The following is a 23,903-nucleotide window of genomic DNA, read 5'->3' as shown; positions in this document are numbered from 1 at the left end:
ACAAATCAGTCAGAGGTGAAGCTATCATAGAAAAGTTTTTAACAATACCTACGGTAGTAGGCACTCATACCCAAGAAGCGCTGTACCTGTTTATTGTTGGTCAAGATAGGGTAATTAACAATAGCACTAATGTTAAACTGTAAAGGCATCACCCTACCTTAACCAACCTCGTGCCCTAAATAGACATTTGAACCCCTGGCAAAATTATATTTCTGAGGGTTGACAGTAAGATTAGCATTCTTCAGCGTGGCAAACAGCAATTACAAACCCTGTAAATGGTTTTGCCATTAAACATGAACAAAACAATGTCATTTAGGTTTGCACGACAATTGGAAATATCCTGCAACAGCAAATTTATTAACCTCTGGAAGGTTGCTGGTGCATTCTTATGACCAAAAGGTATGACGTTATACTGGTAAGAACCGTCAGGTGAAACAAAAACTGACATTTCACTAGCTCGATCTGTCAAAGGAACTTGTTGATAACCTTTGGACAAATCGAGTTTTGATATAAATTTACAGTGACCAAGCTGGTCAATGCAATCTTCAAGCAATGGTAAGGAGAAAGTATGTACAACACTTAACTTATTCAATCGCTTGTAGTCGTACACAGGCGTCACTTCCCCTCCGGTTTAGGAACTAATAAGCATGGCGAGCACCAGGAACTTTGATTGAATAGATTTCAATGTATTTCACTACGTATGAGTTCATTCTTTTAAATTTGAGTCAAAACTGACGTAAATATATGACCGATCCTAACCTACCCAACCTAACCTAACCTAACCTAATCTAGCATAACCTAACCAAAACTAACATAACTATGTCAATAATTTTTTTTGTTATTATCATGTAATAATAATAATTCAAATAAACCAATTGGAAACAATTTGTTGAAAATAAAGAAAATCATTCGGCCTATTAGGCAAATCGGGCCTTGAATAGTAGGCCGAGAAGTGCATTCTGGCTACTAGGTACGACATATATATATATATATATATATATATATATATATATATATATATATATATATATATATATATATATATATATATATATATATATATATATATATATATATATGTCGTACCTAGTAGCCAGAATGCACTTCTTGGCCTACTATGCAAGGCCCGATTTGCCTAACAAGCCAAGTTTTCCTGAATTAATAAATTTTCTCTATTTTTTTCTTATGAAATGATAAAGCTACCCATTTCATTATGTTTGAGGTCATTTTTTTTTTATTGGAGTTAAATTTAACGTAGATATATGACCAAACCTAACCAACCCTACCTAACCTAACCTAACCTATCTTTATAGGTTAGGTTAGGTTAGGTAGCTGAAAAAGTTAGGTTAGGTTAGGTAGGTTAGGTAGTCGGAAAACAATTATTTCATGAAAACTTGGCTTATTAGGCAAATCGGGCCTTGCATAGTAGGCTGAGAAGTGCGTTTTGGCTACTAGGTACGACATATATATATATATATATATATATATATATATATATATATATATATATATATATATATATATATATAAATATATGTATATATATATATATATATATATATATATATATATATATAAATGTATATATATATATACATATATATATATATATATATATATATATATATATATATATATATATATATATATGTCGTACCTAGTAGCCAAAACGCACTTCTCAGCCTACTATGCAAGGCCCGATTTGCCTAATAAGCCAAGTTTTCATGAATTACTTGTTTCTCGACTACCTAACCTACCTAACCTAACCTAACTTTTTCGGCTACCTAACCTAACCTATAAAGATAGGTTAGGTTAGGTTAGGTAGGGTTGGTTAGGTTCGGTCATATATCTACGTTAGTTATAACTTCAATAAAAAAAAATTGACCTCATACATAATGAAATGGGTAGCTTTATCATTTCATAACAAAAAAATTGAGAAAATATATTAATTCAGGAAAACTTGGCTTATTAGGCAAATCGGGCCTTGCAAATTAGGCCGAGTACGACGTTCTGGCTATTAGGTACAACATATATATATATATATATATATATATATATATATATATATATATATATATATATATATATATATATATATATATATATATATATATATATATATATAATATATGTCGTACCTAGTAGCCAGAACGCACTTCTCAGCCTACTATGCAAGGCCAGATTTGACTAATAAGCCAAGTTTTCCTGAATTAATATATTTTCTCTATTTTTTTTCTTATGAAATGATAAAGCTACCCATTTCATTATGTATGAGGTCAATTTTTTTTTATTTGAGTTAAAATTAACGTAGATATATGACCGAACCTAACCAACCCTACCTAACCTAACCTAACCTATCTTTATAGGTTAGGTTGGGATAGGTAGCCGAAAATGTTAGGTTAGGTTAGGTTAGGTAGGTTAGGTAGTCGAAAAACAATTAATTCATGAAAACTTGGCTTATTAGGCAAATTGGGCCTTGCATATTAGGCTGAGAAGTGCGTTCTGGCTACTAGGTACGACATATATATATATATATATGTCGTACCTAGTAGCCAGAACGCACTTCTCAGCCTACTATGCAAGGCCCGATTTGCCTAATAAGCCAAGTTTTCATGAATTAATTGTTTTTCGACTACCTAACCTACCTAACCTAGCTTTTTCGGCTACCTAACCTAACCTAACCCATAAAGATAGGTTAGGTTAGGTTAGGTAGGGTTGGTTAGGTTCGGTCATATATCTACGTTAATTTTAAGTCCAATAAACAAAAATTGACCTCATGCATAATGAAATGGGTAGCTTTATCATTTCATAAGAAAAAAATTTGAGAAAATATTTTAATTCAGGAAAACTTGGCTTATTAGGCAAATCGGGCCCTGAATTGTAGGCTGAGAAGTGCGTTCTGGCTACTAGGTACGACATATATATATATATATATATATATATATATATATATATATATATATATATATATATATATATATATATATATATATATATATATATATATGTGTGTGTGTATATCACGAAAATAAACACGTGATTAAGAATGTGACAATGTCAGACCACGGAGGAAAAATGAAACAGGAAATTTCCTTAAGTACTTTCGTATATTAAATACATCTTCAGAAGGTCATTTTACAGATCGAGTGATGGGTATAAATAGGCAGGAAGGAGTGGTGAAGTAAGGTGAGGTACAATACTTGGACAACGCAGACGGCCCATTGGCCCATCAGATGCACCCAATTGGCACATCCGATGTAGCCCAATGGCCCATCTGATACAGCAGACATACAAGCATAATATATAGGTAATTATAACATAAAGAAGTAAATATATACAATAAATTAGTGAGACAAATGTTTTTCAATGATTCTACTTAAATCGCCCTTTAGCTGATCTATTAGAAATGGATCTAAGTTATATAGACCACTGCTAATATTCAAATTACTTTCTTTGGTGATCTGTATCAAAGCAGATTCAATTATGTTTCTGTTATAGGTGCTTTTACAATTTGTTATTGAAGAAGCACTCTCCCAATCAATTTGATGAGCTTTTTCTGACAAATGCACAAACAAAGCATTAAACAATTGGCCATGTCTTACAGAGTATTTATGTTGCGATATTCTACATTTTAAATCTTTAGATGTTTGCCCGACATAGAACTTGTTACATTCCTTACAAGGTATTTTATAAATGACGCAATTATCACTACGAGGGCTGTTCCTTACTAATAGCTTACCAACAGTGTTTTCGTAGCTAAACATTACATCTATATTAAAAAGTTTCAAGGCCTTGACAATATTCTCAAACCCAGAGAAATATGGTAAACATAACACATTCTTTGGGCGAATCCTTTCACTGCATACATTATTATAATATGTACGACGAGCTTTGTTACGACAAACTTCCAAAAAATTCAGTGGGTAACAAAGCTTAAGACCAATCGAATCAATATTCTTAAATTCTTCATCTAAGAATTCTGGACTCACAACTCGAAGAGCTCTTAGATACATTGAAGAAAAAATTGACTTTTTTACATTGTATTTATGCCCTGAAAAATAATGAACATAAGATAAATTGTTCGTAGGTTTTCTGTAAACACTAAACTTTAATGAAGAGTTTTCCCTATGAATAAGCACATCTAAGAATGGCAAACATTTATCAATTTCAGTCTCCATAGTAAATTTTATGGAGGTGACTTGGTCATTAAGTTTGGCTACAAATTCGTCTGTGTTTACATCTGAAGGCCAAATACACAAGATATCATCAACATATCTAAACCAAGGAATGATTCCAGGAGTTATTTTTGAAACAAATTTCTTTTCAAAGAATTCCATGTACAGGTTTGAGAGCAATGGCGAAAGAGGATTGAAAGAGGATTTTTTTTCATTGAAAAACATTTGTCTCACTAATTTATTGTATATATTTACTTCTTTATGTTATAATTACCTATATAATATGCTTGTATGTCTGCTGTATCAGATGGGCCATTGGGCTACATCGGATGTGCCAATTGGGTGCATCTGATGGGCCAATGGGCCGTCTGCGTTGTCCAAGTATTGTACCTCACCTTACTTCACCACTCCTTCCTGCCTATTTATACCCATCACTCGATCTGTAAAATGACCTTCTGAAGATGTATTTAATATACGAAAGTACTTAAGGAAATTTCCTGTTTCATTTTTCCTCCGTGGTCTGACATTGTCATATATATATATATATATATATATATATATATATATATATATATATATATATATATATATATATATATATATATATATATATATATATATATATATATATATATATATATATGTCGTACCTAGTAGCCAGAACGCACTTCTCAGCCTACTATGCAAGGCCCGATTTGCCTAATAAGCCAAGTTTTCATGAATTAATTGTTTTTCGGCTACCTAACCTACCTAACCTAACCTAACCTAACTTTTTCGGCTACCTAACCAAACCTAACCTATAAAGATAGATTAGGTTAGGTTAGGTAGGGCTGGTTAGGTTCGGTCATATATCTACGTTAATTTTAACTCCAATAAAAAAAAATTGACCTCATACATAATGAAATGGGTAGTTTTATCATTTCATAAGAAAAAAATTAGAGCAAATATAATATTTCATGAAAACTTGACTTATTAGGCAAATCGGGCCTTGCATAGTAGGCTGAGAAGTGCGTTCTGGCTACTAGGTACGACATATATATATATATATGTCGTACCTAGTAGCCAGAACTCACTTCTCAGCCTAATATGCAAGGCCCAATTTGCCTAATAAGCCAAGTTTTCATGAATTAATTGTTTTTCGACTACCTAACCTACCTAACCTAACCTAACTTTTTCGGCTACCTAACCTAACCTATAAAGATAGGTTAGGTTAGGTTAGGTTAGGTTAGGTAGGGTTGGTTAGGTTTGGTCATATATCTACGTTAATTTCAACTCCAATAAAAAAAAATTTACCTCATACATAATGAAATGGGTAGATTTATCATTTCATAAGAAAAAAATTAGAGAAAATATATTAATTCAGGAAAACTTGGCTTATTAGGCAAATCGGGCCTTGCATAGTAGGCTGAGAAGTGCGTTCTGGCTACTAGGTACGACATATATATATATATATATATATATATATATATATATATATATATATATATATATATATATATATATATATATATATATATTAGTATATTTTGGTAGCAGTCTTTCCTGTAGACATATATTATTAAATATGACTGAAAAAGTAAGATTAATAATTCTAACACGAATTTTCTCGATCTTTCGTACATTTCTTTTCACTGTTGGTGGTAATTCAAAAATCAATTCTCCAAAATTAATTTTTATTTCTAGTCTGACTCGACACTTGAGCGCGTTTCGTAAAACTTATTACATTTTCAAAGACTTTAGTTTACACATACACAACTGAATAGAACTTACACATCTCCGATTTGTTTATATCTACATTTGAGTGAGGTGGATGGGGTGAGGTGGTATTAATAGGGTATTAATTTCATCAACACAAGACAGAACACGAAACAATGGGTATTGAATGGAAGTGATTGTAGAAAGCCTATTGGTCCATATTTCTTGATGCTTCTATATTGGATCGGAGTCTTGAGGTGGGTAGAATATAGTTGTGCATTAATTGGCTGTTGATTGCTGTTGTTGACTTTTTAATGTGTAGTGCCTCGCAAACGTCAAGCCGCCTGCTATCGCTGTATCTATCGATGATTTCTGTGTTGTTTACTAGGATTTCTCTGGCGATGGTTTGGTTGTGGGAAGAGATTATATGTTCCTTAATGGAGCCCTGTTGCTTATGCATCGTTAAACGCCTAGAAAGAGATGTTGTTGTCTTGCCTATATACTAGGGTTTTTTGGAGCTTACAGTCCCCAAGAGGGCATTTGAAGGCATAGACGACGTTGGTCTCTTTTAAAACGTTCTGCTTTGTGTCTGGAGAGTTTCACATGAGTAGGCTGGCCGTTTTTCTGGTTTTATAGTAAATCGTCAGTTGTATCCGCTGATTTTTGTCTGTAGGGATAACGTTTCTATTAACAATATCTTTCAGGACCCTTTCCTCCGATTTATGAGCTGTGGAAAAGAAGTTCATGTAAAATAGTCTAATAGGGGGTAAAGGTGTTGTGTTAGTTGTCTCTTCAGAGGTTGCATGGCGTTTCACTTTCCTTCTTATGATGTCTTCGACGAAACCATTGGAGAAGCCGTTGTTGACTAGGACCTGCCTTACCCTACAGAGTTCTTCGTCGACTTGCTTCCATTCTGAGCTGTGGCTGAGATCACGGTCGACATATGCGTTAACAACACTCCTCTTGTACCTGTCTGGGCAGTCGCTGTTGGCATTTAGGCGCATTCCTATGTTCGTTTCCTTAGTGTAGACTGCAGTGTGCAAACCTCCGCTCTTTTCCATGACTGTTACATCTAGAAAGGGCAGCTTCCCATCCTTTTCCATCTCGTAAGTGAAACGCAGCACGGAACTCTGCTCGAACGCCTCCTTCAGCTCCTGCAGATGTCTGACATCAGGTACCTGTGTAAAAATGTCGTCAACATACCTGCAGTATATGGCCGGTTTCAAGTTCATGTCGACTAAGACTTTTTGCTCGATGGTACCCATGTAGAAGTTTGCAAACAGGACACCTAGGGGAGAACCCATGGCGACCCCATCTACTTGCTTATACATGTGCCCATCCGGGCTCAAGAAGGGTGCCTCTTTAGTACAAGCTTGGAGTAGTTTCCTTAGAATATTTTCTGGTATGTCAAGAGGAGTACAGGCTGGATCATGATACACTCTGTCGGCTATCATCCCGATTGTCTCGTCCACGGGTACGTTGGTGAACAGTGATTCTACGTCCAACGAGGCTCTTATCCCTGTGGCCCGTGTGCCCCGCAGTAAGTCAACAAATTCCTTTGGAGACTTCAGGCTGAAGGCGCAAGGGACATAAGGAGTCAGCAGGCCGTTGAGTCGCTTCGCCAGTCTGTATGTGGGTGTGGGTATCTGGCTAAATGATTGGCCGAAGTGGGTTTCCAGGCTTGTGTGTCTTGACATTTCCATACGCATATCCAGGATTATATTCCCCAATAATCTTTGGCAGGTGGAGTCCGGATTTCTTGGCGTTCACAGTTTCGATCAGTTTGTTGACCTTTGCTTTAATTCGGCTGTAGTGTCCTTCGCTACCCTTTGGAATTTAGTTTGGTCAGAGAGTATGAGGTTCATTTTCGCCAGATATTCGTCTTTTTTAAGAATGACGTATATTGGCGACTTGTCGCCTCTCCTGACAACTATCTCCTTGTTCTCACAAAGGCTTTTAGCTGCCGCTTTGAGCACGGGGGACAGAAGCACCATACTGTGCTTCTGTCTTCATCTTTGAAAAGTCCTGTCAAGATTGTTGCGTCTACGATGTAGCTGATTAATTTTTTTACTGCAAGAGATGTGGCATTGCAAAGTTTTGGCTGGTTGATATTTTGCAATATGGTAATTGGCACGCCGATTTTCAATTGCCGTACATGTGATGGTATCCCTGGCAGTTCGAGTGAATTAAAAAATTCCGTTGGATAATTAACCGCTTCATCTGCTTCCTCAACAGTGTCGACGGACTTGTAAGTGAATGCCTTGCTCTGAATGTTAGACTGAACAATATTGTTAAGTTCGTAGACGCTTTTGTCCTTGGCCGCAAGAATAGCTCGTTCATTCAGCGAATCTGGATTCTTATAATTGATTTGAATAATGAGAAATACGTTTTCAACCAATTTTTCTTTTGACGACACTAAATTGTAGAAGTTATGTGGTAATGAAATTCGTCCTGAAGTCAGAACAACCGGCACGTTTCCGTTCCCAATTTCCAGAAATTGATGTGAGAATGTCTCAGCTGATGAGTCGTTTTGCAGTTGGAGACGCATATTTGTACTTAATTTTAACATCTTTACGTGGCGCCACAAAGTAGAGTATTTTAGGCAAGCATTTATTTCGTCCGCTGGTGTCAATCAAGGAATTGCAGGTAATATTTGCATGAAATCTCCTGCAAGCAACATTAATGCGTTCCCAAATGGTCTGATGTTTCCATGCAAATCTTGCAATAATCGATCAAGAACCTCGAGTGATTTTCTGTGGGCCATTGTGCATTCATCCCAAACAATAAGTTTACATTTATGCAATACTTTTTCCATAGCGGATGTTTTATAAATGTTGCACGTAAGAGTTGCAATGAATTGAATGTTCTATGGCAATTTCAAAGCCGAAGTAGCAGTTCTACCACCTGGTAGCAATGTCGCAGCAATTCCGGACGATGCAAGAGCTAAGGTTATGCAATTTTGGAATCGAAATGCTGCCAGAATCAATCAAATTTGGAAGGTTTTACAGTTCCTCCTGGCGCATCTAAGAAGATTTCTCCAAACCCGTTATTGACAGTTTGAATTTTTAGATTGTAATACCCATTTCGCTCAAGTGTTAGATTAGGAATATTTGATTGCACATACGACAACAGATCACCCGTGTTATAATTTTGTTCACGACGCAATTCTACATCGAACGAAGCAGCAAGAGATCGATTCGGTGATGGCATTCCCAAATGATTTAGAACTTTGTTCGTGATTTCTAAGTACAAATCTTCAATCATTATCAACGCTCCGTTGTAGATTTTTGCTGTGAAATCCATGTTCATTTTACAATTTTCCTTGTGTATTAGAGGGATAATATCTTCAGCCATGTGCGATTTATATTTCTCCTATAACTCTGTTGGAGATAAAGGAGAGCAGGCTGTCAGTATGATCGAAAACAATGCACGAATTTGATTTGGATGTGACGTGTTGAAGGCGTCATTAATGCATACATCCCATTGTCGGTCGTTCTCCAATAAATTCAGAGCTTGACATGCACTACGGAAAGTGGCATGTGTTACGCCGTTGACAAATCTCAATTGCTGGAAAGACGTTGGAGCAAGCACATTTACCAACAGCATGCAAAGAAAGAAGCATTCATCTTGATTGGGGTGCACGGTGTACAGTCTGCCTATCATAGTTTATCTGAATATGCCTGGTTGTCTGTCGACTCGCTCTTCTTGTTTGCGTCGTTCAAATGATTTTCTACTGGCATTCCATGTGTAAAACGTAGGCACTTCCGAATACAGCAATGTTTTCGCAAACGCGTCATTTTGACATAACGTGAAAAAAGCAGTTAACGTTGTAGCTAGTGGATTCATAGCTGTTTGTTGCACATTAGCATTTGTGAAATAAACGTGTTGTCCATTTTCTGGTTTTCAAAACAAAAACTAAAATACTAACGAAATATTTCCATTCAAATGCAGATCAATCGACACAACTCAATTTCACCACCAATTACACTGAAAAATAAGAAGAACAGTTAAAAAACGAAAAGAAAAGCAATGAAAAAAGAAAGAAAGAAGCTAAACCCATGAAATGAACGGTATGGTAAACAACACATCTCACTTCCAACGAAACGTCACACTATATAATTAAATTAAAATGAAAATAAATCAAAATCTATGAAAATTCAATTTATCATTGCAATCAGAAACATTGAAATGGAGTTGTAACATATCTAGTACAGCATGTGTGTTGCTCTTACTTGCAACAGATGGCACTGTTTTTCAAGAAACGCATAGTTTTACCTGTCTTAGGTGTGGCATCTATACCTATATTTACGAAATGAACGGTATGGTAAACAACACAGCTCGGAGTTCCACCTGCGCTGCCGTTGAGTGAGGACGTGTCGCTTGTCCGCTCCGGCAGTTTGTGGTCGTTGCCGTTTTCGCCGGCAGGGGATGTGGGGGTGTTTACCCTCCCTGCTGTTCCTGGTGGTGGAGACATGGCGTGTTTTGCGATGGGCGGCCCTATTCCCGCTGTCGTGCGGTTAAACTCCATCGGATTTGAGTTTACTGGCCATGCTGGTTACCCGCTGGTGGACGTGGTGTTGAGTGACATGCTTTGTGTCCCGGTTGGGGACGTATATGGCATTGAGCTGGTAACTGCTCACCGTGTTGTTATCAAGTTTGTGGGTGAGGCGGTGTACCGTGCTTTCTTACGGAGGTGCGAGGGACGTACTTTGCAGTTACAGGACGGCACCGGGTCTGTGATCATTTCAGACCGTAGTGGTACTGTGACGTATGTCAGTGTTCACGGCGCCCTCATGGAGTTTCCTGAGACTCTCCTCCGGCGGTTCTTCCAGAGGTACGGCTCCGTCGTCGGTGTGTGGATGAACTCCCTGTCGTCTGGCACGTATTCGGGTGTGAAGACCAACATACGGACCCTCGGGATGCGACTGAGGTCGGACATACCGTGCTCTGTCCGGCTGTTGGGGTACTACGTGCGTGTGTTTTATGCCCGGCAACCCCGTACTTGCTTCCGGTGTGGCTTGTTGGGGCATCAGGCTGCCGGGTGTACTGCTGATCCGGTCGCTCCTGTGAACTTGTTCCGTGAGGAGGATTTCCCGCCGCTCCCTCTGGAGGAGGACTCCGGGGGTGAGGAGGTGAGCGTCCCGTTCGCTGCTGAAGCTTCCCCGGCGGCGCCTGCCGTTCCTCCTGTTGTTGCCGTCCCTCCTCCGGTTCTTGAGGTACCGTCGGTTGGTCTGCCTGATCCTGTCGCTGTCCCAGCTACTCCCGTGGGCCTTCCTGGTCCTCCCTGTGTGACGTCGCTGTCTTCTCCCTCGTCTTCTGATGCTGCGCCTGGCCCTGTGTCCGTGACTCGGGTCCCGGATGTGCTTGGTGCTGGGGTGGCTGCGGAGCCTCCTGCTGTGTGTGGCCCGGTTCCCCCTGTGGTTGAGGCTGCTGCTGTCCTGGCGTCGGTTCCTTCGGCTCGTGGTACCCGTGTTTCTGGGTCACTTACCGGCTCTGACGATATCCGGCAGGTGCCCAAACGTTCCCGGCGTTCGTCTTCTTCCTGGGCCGACGCTGGTGACTTCAGTGACTGTGGGGCTTCGGATGTTGACAGTGTGGATACGAATGCGTCGATGTCTCCGCGGTTCGTGGTGGCGGAGGTCCATGTGCCTGCCGGTGCTGGTGCCTGTGTCTCGGACGTGCCTTCGGTTCTTTCTCCGCCGGGGGACTCTCCACAGTGGGGGGTGGTGGCTTCCGCTGCCAGGGATGGTGTGGACTCTGGTGCTGGGCGTGGCCTGGTGGTGACGTTACGGAAGGATGCGCGCCGTCCGGGTTCCCTGCTGTCGTCTGGTGGTGTGCCCGGGGCCGCGAGTACCCCTGTGGTGCGGGTGCGCGTTGGGGCCCTGGGGGACGTGTTGCCGGCGTCTGTGATGCCACCGGGATCACTGGTCGAAGATTGCCGAGTTACTGCTGTCTGACGGACCGGAGTGCTTTCGTGGGGGGCAAGTTCCCTTCCTGTGGGGGCGAGTGGCGACTTCTCGCCTCATGAGTTCTACCATCTGGGTCCCCAATTTGCGGGCGTTTGTTGCCCCGGTTCCGGATGTTATGGCGTCCCCGGTGGATGGACGAGACCCTTGGCAATGGGTGCTCTGGGAGGTGTTCAATGTAAGATTCCCGCGGGCCAAGTTCCCGGACAAGTATGTGCTCTGATTTCTTGTGTATTTGCTATGACATGCTGTGCTGTTTGTTTGCCCTGTTCTATTATGTGCTTCTGCCTCTCCCTTTGTGCGTAGCTTTGCCGTGTGGCATATTAGTTTCTAGTGCTTGGCGTCACTCGTTTCGCGTTTTGGCTTAGCATTTCGCCTTTCCTGGCTTTGCGATTCACCCTTCACGGGTACGCCAGGGCGCATCCGATCCCACGATCGTCGTCACCCCTAACTCAACAACAACACAGCTCATTTCAAACACAATGTCACACAATATAATTCACTAAAAAATGAAATAAATCGAAATCTATGAAAACAAAACTTATCAAAGCAATCGGAAACATTGAAATGGAATTCGTGACATATTTAGTATAGCGTGCATGATGCTATTATGTGCAACAGATGGCGTTGTTTTTTAAAACGCTTGTGTTTACCTGTCACAGGGGGTGGCATCAATATAGTAGGTATATAAAAGGACGCGCCTATTTGAATGAAACTTTGTGTCAAAATTTCAAAGCAATTGGTGAAGAACTTTCTGAGATTACAGCGAGTGTTGCACTTATGTCCAACAGATGGCGCTGTATTTCAAACAAAGCATGTTTTTTCCTGTTACAGGTGAGGCATGTATATAGCGAATATATATAAAGAAGCGCCTATTCGAATGCAACGTTGTGTCAAAATTTCAAAATAATCGGTAAAGAGGTTTCGAAGATTTCACTCACGTGAAAAACATGAAAAACACAGTTTTATAGAAAAAGCATGTTTTTTTCACCGTCACATGAAATTTTCACCATATAGATGTCACACACGTGACATCTATATGGTATGTATATAAAAACCTGCTTGGATGCGAATGGAACGTTGTGTGAAAATTTCAAAGCAATTGGTGAAGAACTTTCGGAGATTAGCGATTTTGAACAAACGAACATTTTCATTTTTATTTATATAGAAGATGTATATATATATGTCGTACCTAGTAGCCAGAACGTACTTCTCGGCCTACTATGCAAGGCCCGATTTGCCTAATAAGCCAAGTTTTCCTGACTTAATGTATTTTCTCTAATTTTTTTCTCATGAAATGATAAAGCTACCCATTTCATTATGTATGAGGTCAATTTTTTTTATTGGAGTTAAAATTAACGTAGATATATGACCGAACCTAACCAACCCTACCTAACCTAACGTAACCTTTCTTCATAGGTTAGGTTAAGTTAGGTAGCCGAAAAAGTCAGGTTAGATTAGGTTAGGTAGTCGAAAAACAATTATTTCATGAAAACTTGGCTTATTAGGCAAATTCGGCCATGCATAGTAGGCTGAGAAGTGCATTCTGGCTACTAGGTACGACATATATATATATATATATATATATATATATATATATATATATATATATATATATATATATATATATATATATATATATATATATATATATGTTGTAATTAGTAGCCAGAACGCACTTCTCGGCCTACTATGCAACGCCCAAATTGCCTAATAGGCCGAGTGATTTTCTTTATTTTCAATATTTTTTTTCAAAACAGTTTATTTGAATTATTGTTATTATTTTATATTAAGACCATAATTTATTGACTTAGTTGTGTTAGTTTAGGTTAGGTTAAGATAGGTTAGGTTAGGTTAGGTAGGGTTGGTTAGGGTCGGTAATATATCTACGTTAGTTTTAACTAAAATTTAAACAAATTAACTTAAACATAATGAAATGGACAGATTTATCATTTCATAAGAAAAAAATTAGAAAAATATATAAATTCAGGAAAACTTGGCTTATTAGGCAAATCGGGCCTTGCATAGTAGGCCGAGAAGTACATTCTGGCTACTAGGTACGACATATATATATATATATATATATATATATATATATATATATATATATATATATATATATATATATATATATGTCGTACCTAGTAGCCAGAACTCACTTCTCAGCCTACTATTCAAGGCCCGATTTGCCTAATAAGCCAAGTTTTCCTGAATTAATATATTTACTATAATTTTTTTCTTATGAAATGATAAAGCAACCCTTTTCTCTATGTATGAGGTCAATTTTTTTTTATTGGAGTTAAAATTAACGTAGATATATGACCGAACCTAACCAACCCTACCTAACCTAACCTAACCTATATTTATAGGAAAGGTTAGGTTAGGTAGCCAAAAAAACCTAGGTTAGGTTAGGTTAGGTAGGTTAGGTAGACGAAAAAACATTAATTCATGAAAACTTGGCTTATTAGGCAAATCGGGCCTTGAATAGTAGGCAGAGAAGTGCGTTCTGGCTATCAGGTACGACATATATATATATATATATATATATATATATATATATATATATATATATATATATATATATATATATATATATATATATATATATATATATATCTGCGAACAAGCCTGAATGGTCCCCAGGACTATATGCGAATATATATACATACTCCCAGTTGTGTTGCTTCTGGGAGTATGGGTTCGAGTCACTTCTGGGGTGTGAGTTTTCATTCATATATATATCTATATATATATATATATATATATATATATATATATATATATATATATATATATATATAGGCACAACTCTCCTAAACACGAGAGTGAAGTATACAACTTTAGAACACTCTCCCACCAGGAGACTCGAACCCTAGCCAGCACAAAAGCCTTCCAGCAACTGGCATAACAGGTACGCCTTAACACTCCAGGTACGTGAAGTGGGTTAAGGCTTACCTGTTATGCCAGTTGCTGGAAGGCTTCTGTGCTGGCTAGGGTTCGAGTCTCCTGGTGGGAAAGTGTTCTAAAGTTATATATATATATATATATATATATATATATATATTTATATATATATATTATATATATATATTATATATATATATTTATATATATATTTATATATATATTTATATATATATTTATATATATATTTATATATATATTTATATATATATATATATATATATATATATATATATATATATTTATATATATATGTATATATATATGTATATATGCGAACAAGCCTGAATGGTCCCCAGGACAATATGCAACTGAAAACTCACACCCCAGAAGTGACTCGAACCCATACTCCCAGAAGCAACGCAACTGGTATGTACAAGACGCCTTAATCCACTTGACCATCACGACCGGACAAAATGAGGTGATAGCCGAGGCTATTTGAACCACCCCACCGCCGGCACTCGGATAGTAATCTTGGGCATAGCATTTTACCAAATCACCTCATTCTTTGGGGCACACGTGAGGAACACAAATGCGTTTGTGTTCCTCAAAATATATATATATATATATATATATATATATATATATATATATATATATATATATATATATATATGTATGTATATATATATATATATATATATATATATATATATATATATATATATATATATATATATATATGTATGTATATATATATATATATATATATATATATATATATATATATATATATATATATATATATATATATATATATATATATATATTTACGATAATCAAATACGATAATCCGTGATCCTACCTTTGGTCTTGGTGTCTAATTTTCATGCCAATAATTCTGAATTTTGACATTGGAGCTTACATATTATTTAGTTGTTTTGCCGCTGCAAAGCTTTTAAATAATTTGTTTTCAGATATTCTTAAATCTTCATTTAAATAAAAACCGCAAACACATGCTGATGATTTGTATTTAGTAGTAGTAGTAGGCATCCATCAGTTTCAGGAGACTATGGAGTTGCGCTCTGGTTGTCGGCCTAGAGTGGCCTCTCCAGGGCGCAAAGCCAGTGTAGGTTGATATAGGGAGGTAGGTTGATTTACTAAATCTATTAAACCATTAGCATTCTACGTACTTTTACTTCACAAGAAAGTAAACCTAAATAAAACAAACGAGATTTAAAATTTTAGGCACCTCACTAGGGTCGTTGGGCCCAACGTAGTCGTGGACGTTGAGTCGTTCTTCTCGCATGACCTTCAACCACCCCAAGACTCCCTGCCGGACGACACCAGTGCAGCCACTCCACATCCACCATCCTGGCAGAAAGCATCACATCACAAGTCAACTGAGGACCCTCTGCGTCAACACCAGACTCCTCCAGAGCATCTCACACGAGACAACCTCCTCCAGGGGCTGTGGGGGGACTCGAGAACCACTTGCTGGGGGCTTATTCTCGACCTTACCTCCAGCAGCAACACCACTCACCTTGCCCTCAGGTACTCTGCATACCCGTGCCCAAGAATATAAATATGTCACTAAGAATTATATTGTCCCGACGAGAATACGAACCCCTGGCAACCAGGATCAGCTCTCGGCTTACAGAGTACCGTAACCACTAGACCAATGATCGTCTGTGTAAGGATTGGTTAGTCCTGGTGCATTTTAACTAAGCTCCACGACTGACCAACTCCCGACGACACTTATGGATCCATTAGGGGACAGGTTTTCAGAAAACTCTGGCACAAGCATGGCACGGGCCGCGCAGAGTCTACAAGTGTGAGAAAGGTTACATGAACGTGCAAGCCATAGATCACAAAGCACTGTATATGACCCGGCCAGGATTTCAACTCATGTCGCTCAGGATCACCCCTAAACTTACACAGTACTTTGACGTACTCCTCATCAATGATTATAATGCGTGGTGATTTGAAGACACAGAGAAGCATGTGTATATGCCAGAATTTGATGAAAAACTGTACCCAAATTACACCATGAGTGTCGTCGGGAATATGTTAGTCATAGAGCTTAGTTAATAAGCACTAAGACTAACCAATCCTTATAATGGTTAGGTGGTCACAGTACCGTGTACTTTTAGGGGTGATGCTGAGCGGCATGGTTTCAAATCCTGGTCGGGACATGTAGAGTTCCTAGTGATATATATATATATATATATATATATATATATATATATATATATATATATATATATATATATATATATATATATATATATATATATATATATATATATATATATATATATATATATATATATATATATATATATATATATATATATATATATATATATTGGTAGCAGTCTTTGCTGTAGACATATATTATTAAATATGACCGAAAAAGTAAGATTAATAATTCTAACACGAATTTTCTCGATCTTTCTTACGTTTCTTTTCACTGTTGATGGTAATTCAAAAATCAATTCTCCAAAATTCATTTTTATTTCTAGTTTGACGCGACACTTGAGCACGTTTCGTAAAACTTATTACATTTTCAAAGACTTTAGTTTAGTTTAGAACTGGTGTAAAGATTCCTGAGCCTTTTGGGTTCTATCAAATCTACACTTGAAAAGCTGTATGGAGTCTGCCTCCACCACTTCACTTCCTAATGAATTCTATTTCTCAACCACTCTGACACTAAAAAAGTTCTTTCTAATATCTCTGTGGCTCATTTGGGCACCCAGTTTCCACGTGTCCCCTAGTGTGCGAACCCCTTGTGTTTAATAGTCTGTCTTTATCTACCCTATCAATTCCTTTGAGAGTCTTGAATGTAGTGATCATGTACCCCCTAACTCTTCTGTCTTCCAGCTACATGAGGTTTAATTCCTGTAGTCTCTCCTCGTATCCCATACCTGTCAGCTCGGGTACTAGTCTGGTGGCAAATCTTTGACCTTTTCCATTTTAGTCTTATGCTTGACTAGATGAGGACTCCATACTGGAACTGCATACTCCAGGATTGGTCTGACATATGTGGTATACAACGTTCTGAGTGATTCCTTACAAAAAGTTTCTAAATGCCGTTCTTATGTTGTCCAACCTGGCATATTCCGCTGATTTATCCTCTTGATTTTGGCTTCAGGGAAAAGGTTTGGCGTGATATCAACCCCCCAGTCTTTCTGTCTCTCTGATTCTTGAAGTATTTCATCTCCGAAATCATACCTTGTAGCAGATCTCCTGCTCCCTACACCTATCTTCATAGGTGTAGGGAGCACCTATGAAGGTGGTTGTTCGACCATTCCTGCAGCTTGTCCAAGTCTTCTTGAAGCCTCAAGCTGTCCTCCTCAGTCTTAATCCTACTCATAATTTTGGCGTCGTCGGCAAACAATGAAAGGAATGAGTCTATGCTCTTTGGGAGATCATTTCCGTAAATCAGAAAAAGGATAGGATCGAGTTCAGAGCCCTATGAGACCCCACTGGTGACTTCACGCCAATCTGAGGTCTCACCCTTCACAGTAATTCTTTGATTCCTATTGCTTAGGTACTCCCTTATTCACTGGAGCATCTTACAAGTTACTCCTGCCTGTCTTTCCAGCTTATGCACCAGCCTCTTATGGGGTTCTGTGTCAAAGGCTTTCCAACAATCCAAGAAAATGCAGTCCGCCCATCCTTCTCTTTCTTGCTTAATCTTTGTCACCTAGTTCAAATAATAATGGGACCACATTAGGCATCTTCCATATTTCTGGTAGGTCTCCCATCTCCAGTGACCTACTATACACTATGGAGAGTGGCAAACAAAGTTCCTCTGCACACTCTTTCAATGCCCATTGTGAGATCCCGTCTGGACAAACAGCTTTTCTTACATCCAGATCCAACATGTACCTTGTTCTGTGGGGAAGACCTCCTGTATACCTGTCCACGTCTGTTCTAAGTTTTTTACATGTTCTTTCTCTGTTGTTTTCCTCTTGATGTGACTGTGGAGTAGCTTCAGTTCGGGCTTGGCTTTGTTTGCTATATCATTTTCATAATTTTTCTCTGCTTCTCTTCTCACACTAACATACTCATATTTGGTTCTCTGGTATCTCTCTCTGCTGTCTGGTGTTCTGTTATATCGGAAGTTCCTCCACACCCTTTTGTTCAGTTCCTTTGTTACCATACATGTCCTATTAAACATTGGGTTCTTCTTTTGCTTCTCGGATTTTTCCTTTTGGGCCGTGATAAACCTGTTTACTGCCTCCTGACACTTTTGGGTGACATAGTTCATCATGTCTTGTACAGACTTAGCTCTGAGGTCTGTGTCCTAATGGTACATCCCTTAGGAAACTTCTCATCTACTCCTAATTTCCCTTTCGGTATGCCAGCCTTTTGTTTCCTAGTTCATATTTTGGGGATCCTAAATAAATCCTAGCTCTACCAAGTACTCAAAGATCAATACACTGTGACCACTCATTCCCAAGGGTGCTTCCAGCTTAACTCCCCTTATATCCCACTCATTTAGGGTAAATATCAGATCCAGCATGGCTGGTTCATCGTCCCATCTCATTCTTGTTGGTTCCTTGATGAGCTGGCTTAGCAAGTTTCTTGTTGCCACGTCCAGCAACTTAGCTCTCCATATATCTGGTACTCCATGTGGGTCTCTGTACTACCAATCTATCTTCCCATGGTTGAAGTCTCTCATGATTAGTAGTCCAGATCCATTCCTGCTAGTGACAGAAGTTACTTTCTCTATTATGTTAATGGTGGCCATGTTGTTTCTATCATATTCCTGTCTGGGTCTTATATCGCTAAGGTGGGGGGGGGGCTTATATATGACTAATACTATAATTCTTTGTCGTCCAATTGCAATGGTACCTGTTATGTAGTCACTGAAATCTTCACAGTCCAGAACAATCATCTTTTCAAAAACTCCAGCCTTTTCTTATCAGCAATGCTACACCACCTTCTCCTCTTCCTTCTCTCTCATTCCTTACTATATAGTAGTCCTGTGGAAACACTGCATTTGCTATAGTTTTCGTTAGCTTTGTTTCTGTGAATGCTATTATGTCTGGGTTTTCTTCTAGTGCCCATTCTCCAAGTTCACTTGTATTATTAGTAATCCCATCTATGTTAGTGTACATTGCCTTGAAGCTCACTTTCTTCAGTTTATTCTCTTGTCCCCTTCTTGCCGAGCGTTCTGCTGATGGAAGAAGCTTTTCAATAGGTGTGAAGATCTGTGAGGTGGTTAACAGGGTCACAGTGGATTCTGGAGTGGGGGGTAGGGTTTCAAGGGAAGGGTGGACAGGTATGATTGGGGGTAAGGAGGTAGGGGGGGACATGAAGGATATGGGGTGCGGGGGAGGAGGGATAGGGAGGGTATGGAATGAAGGGGGAGGGGGGACAGGGGGGTAAAGGGTGGAGGTGGGACATGGTGAGAATGGGGGAGGGGTGACAGGTTCCGAATGGGGTGGGTTATGAGTGAGCATTTGAGTGGGGGCAGGTAAGCAATGGGGAGGGTTTCTATGCAGAGAAAGTTGGCAGTTTTGTCCTCCCCTCTGGTGTTGCTGGGATGCTGGTTGTGAGGTCCCCCTCTTGTCTCTGGGACTGTTGTGTTGGAGGGCCGTGATTTCCTGGTTTGCTCCTCTCTCCCTGCGCTTCCTCCTTGCCTCTGCCGCCCTGGCTCTCTCCTCCTTCATCCTGTCCCTCTGGAGGAATACTTTTTTTGTATTCCTCCACATACTGCAGATGAATCTTCCTTTCTATAATAACCTCCTTCGTGGTCTCGTTTGCAAACACTATCTTCACTAGGCGGTCTCTTTCCTAGTTGTACTTACCCAACCTGAAAACCTTTTCATTGTTTTGTTAAGCTCCTTCCATGTTGAACCACTTCTGAATCCTATTTACTGCCTCTCTGTTCTTGCTATTCCATTCTTGCCTATTGGATCCTTCCTGTTCCTTGAAGCTTACAGCTATCACAGATCTTTTTCTTTCCAGCAGCTGACTGGTGTACAATGCTGCTTCCTGTGAGGTAGCAGCTTGCATGGCTACCCCCCTCACTGTGGTTATTGCTTCTGTGCTCTTTCTCAGTATGTCCGCAAATGTTTCAGGTACAGAGGCATTTCCTTCCAGTGCGACAATTCCATCTTCCCCTTGGATGATTATCTGATGCTTAATCTCATCATTTTTCTCTGAGAGTGATTTGATCTCCTCCTTTGCTGCTGTCAGCTCACTTTGCAGGTTGCTGCTTGTGTTCTTCATTTCATGCAACTCCTTCCTGAATTCCTCTCAAACTTGGGCTAACATTTCCTTTATTTGGTCACTTTGACTACTCCCTGTGTCCCTGGTGCGTCCTCTAGCCATCTTAGTCCCTTTACCTGATATGTTTTAATAGAGTTAGCCAGGGGAGATGCACAGAGGAAGGGAGAGAGAGAGAGAGAGAGAGAGAGAGAGAGAGAGAGAGAGAGAGAGAGAGAGAGAGAGAGAGAGAGAGAGAGAGAGAGAGAGAGAGAGAGAGAGAGAGAGAGAGAGAGAGAGAGAGAGAGAGAGAGAGAGAGAGAGAGAGAGAGAGAGAGGGCAAAAGAGAGAGGGTAAGAGAGAGAGAAAGAGAGCAATAGAAAGAGAGGGAGCAAGAGAGAGAGAGGGCAAGATAGAGAACAAGAGAGAGTTGCCAGTTGACATGTAGGGGGGGAAAGGGGGGCGGTGTTACTCTGACTTGTGTGTGTAGGGATTACCAACACAATAATTTAGGTCCCAACTGAGCTCACACTGAGGTTACTGCCTCATTTGCTATCAGTCTATCAAGATTACTACTCTATTATCGAATGAAATGCATTATATGTGACTACTATATGATATTATATAAACCGTGCACACTGTTGAAGACTTCAGAGAGAGAGGCACTTACCAGTCACCACCCAACAAGCACAACCAGGCAAGTTCCACAGTGGGTCGTCCCACGCAGAGGGCAGCAGGTCAGGTCACTCCACGCAGTCCTCCACACTATTTGTACCGGTGAAGTCACTAGCTCCCATTTGATTTCTTCGCTCTATCACTTGCGATTTGCACCTGATACTTTGCATCCTGCTTGCTACTCACTGTGAGAGGCTAAATACTATGATCTAGCCTCTATACTCCTTCAATGTCCCTAATATTTGATGATTCTCCGCAGACCTCACTAACACGTGTGTCTCTCACTGGTGGCGGCCTACTACTCCTTCTGTATTCACCTAGTTGTGTTTAGCGGGGGTTGAGGTTTGCTCTTTCGGCCTGCATCTCAACTGTCAATCAACCGTTCACTAACTAATTTTTTTTCCCCCACACCACACACCAACCCGTTCTCGCACTTGCTTATAGTCAATATTTGGCATATGAATAAGAGCATATGTGACATACTATTTTATTGTGAATATTTGAGCTTACCTTGAAATGTTGAATAGAAAACACCTACCTAACCCTAACCTTCTTAGTATGTTAAGATATTACAATTAGTACTGAACCTATACCTATATTGATATTACAGTTTTATAAAAATAATAAAACAAAACTATAAAATATTTAAATAAATTGTAAAGTAACTCAGGATATTGTCAAATTTTGTATAAAATCTCTATTGTTTAATAAAACTGAGAGGAAGAGTTAGTGCCTTGGAAAAAAATTGGGCTTGGCATATGTCACAAATTCTTATTTTTAAGTGAAATAGTGGCTATAAGTAATAAGTCCTATATGTGCTGTCTTGTGCGAGAGAAGGTTGCACAGACCCCTTAAGAAGCAGCCCGTGACAGCTGACTAACTCCCAGGTACCTATTTACTGTTAGGTAACAGGAGCATCAGGGTGAAAGAAACTGTGCCCATTGTTTCTCGCCGGCGCCGTTGCACACACCCCTCAAGAAGCAGCCCGTGACAGCTGACTAACTCCCAGGTACCTATTTACTGTTAGGTAACAGGGGCATCAGGGTGAAAGAAACTGTGCCCATTGTTTCTCGCCGGCGCCGGAAATCGAACCCGGGATCATAGGATCACGCGTCCAGCGTGCTGTCCAGTCAGCCACCGGTACCTTGTGTGTGTACTCACCAAATTGTGCTTGCGGGGGTTGAGCTCTGGCTCTTTGGTCCCGCCTCTCAACCGTCAATCAACAGATGTACAGGTTGCTGAGCCTATTGGGCTCTATCATATCTACACTTGAAACTGTGTATGGAGGCAGCCTCCACCACATCAGTGCCTAATGCATTCTATTTGTCAACCACTCTGACACCAAAAAATTTTCTTTCTAATATCTGTGTGTGTGTGTGTTTGTATTCACCTAGTTGTGCTTGCGCGGGTTGAGTTCTTCTCTTCCGGCCCGCCTCTCAACTGTCAATCAATCAGCTGTTACTAATCCATGGAGGATATGGGCATCATTAGAGATAAAAGGATGATGCCCTTTTATGATCCAGCGATCGTAAAAGACGTTCATGAATAAGGGTTAAATATTTTATGAAGATAATGAACAGATATAAGGAATTAGAGATGATGGGACAATATGGAGGACAAAGCGACACATGCTTGCTAGCCTGAGGTCAGTGAGTGATTGAGGTGGGAGGAGCCCTGACAACCCATCCGAGGTTGATTTCGGTGTGGACTCGTGCAAAAATGGCAGCCCATCCTCCGAATATGGGGAAGTAAATGATAGAGCACAAGTAAGTGTAATTATGTACTATTCCTAACAGTCAGGAATTATACTTATTTGCACTTAGTATTAAACCCTACTCTCAATTCGGAGGATGGGTTGAAAAATGGGCTAGTACCGACGCGCGGAAGGGGATTTGTAAATATATGTAATTTATATTTTATTAGGAAAACATATTATTATGGTTCGGTAATTGAACTACAGGTTTGTGTGGGAGAAGTTTGTGGAAGAGTTTCGTGTCTGAGGAAAATTATACGGTGAATCTGAGGAAGATTATATGATGAATCTGAGGAAGATTATATGGTGAAAGTAGAGTCGAAGCTTCAAGTGGGGAGCTAAAATTCAAGTGTGGAGCTGAACTTCAAGTGTGGAGTCGAACTTCAGTGGTAGTATGGAACTTCGAATGTAGTGGCGCTACAGGTTTTATTTTTGTGAAGCTGCATAGAAGAACTTCACATGCATTTGAGTAGGACTTCAGGTAGCAGCAAATGTTGGAGAGACTGCAGAAGT

The sequence above is a fragment of the Procambarus clarkii genome, chromosome 30 (genome assembly GCF_040958095.1).
Source record: "Procambarus clarkii isolate CNS0578487 chromosome 30, FALCON_Pclarkii_2.0, whole genome shotgun sequence".
Lineage (NCBI taxonomy): Eukaryota > Metazoa > Arthropoda > Malacostraca > Decapoda > Cambaridae > Procambarus > Procambarus clarkii.
Note: the sequence above shows the minus strand (reverse complement) of the source record.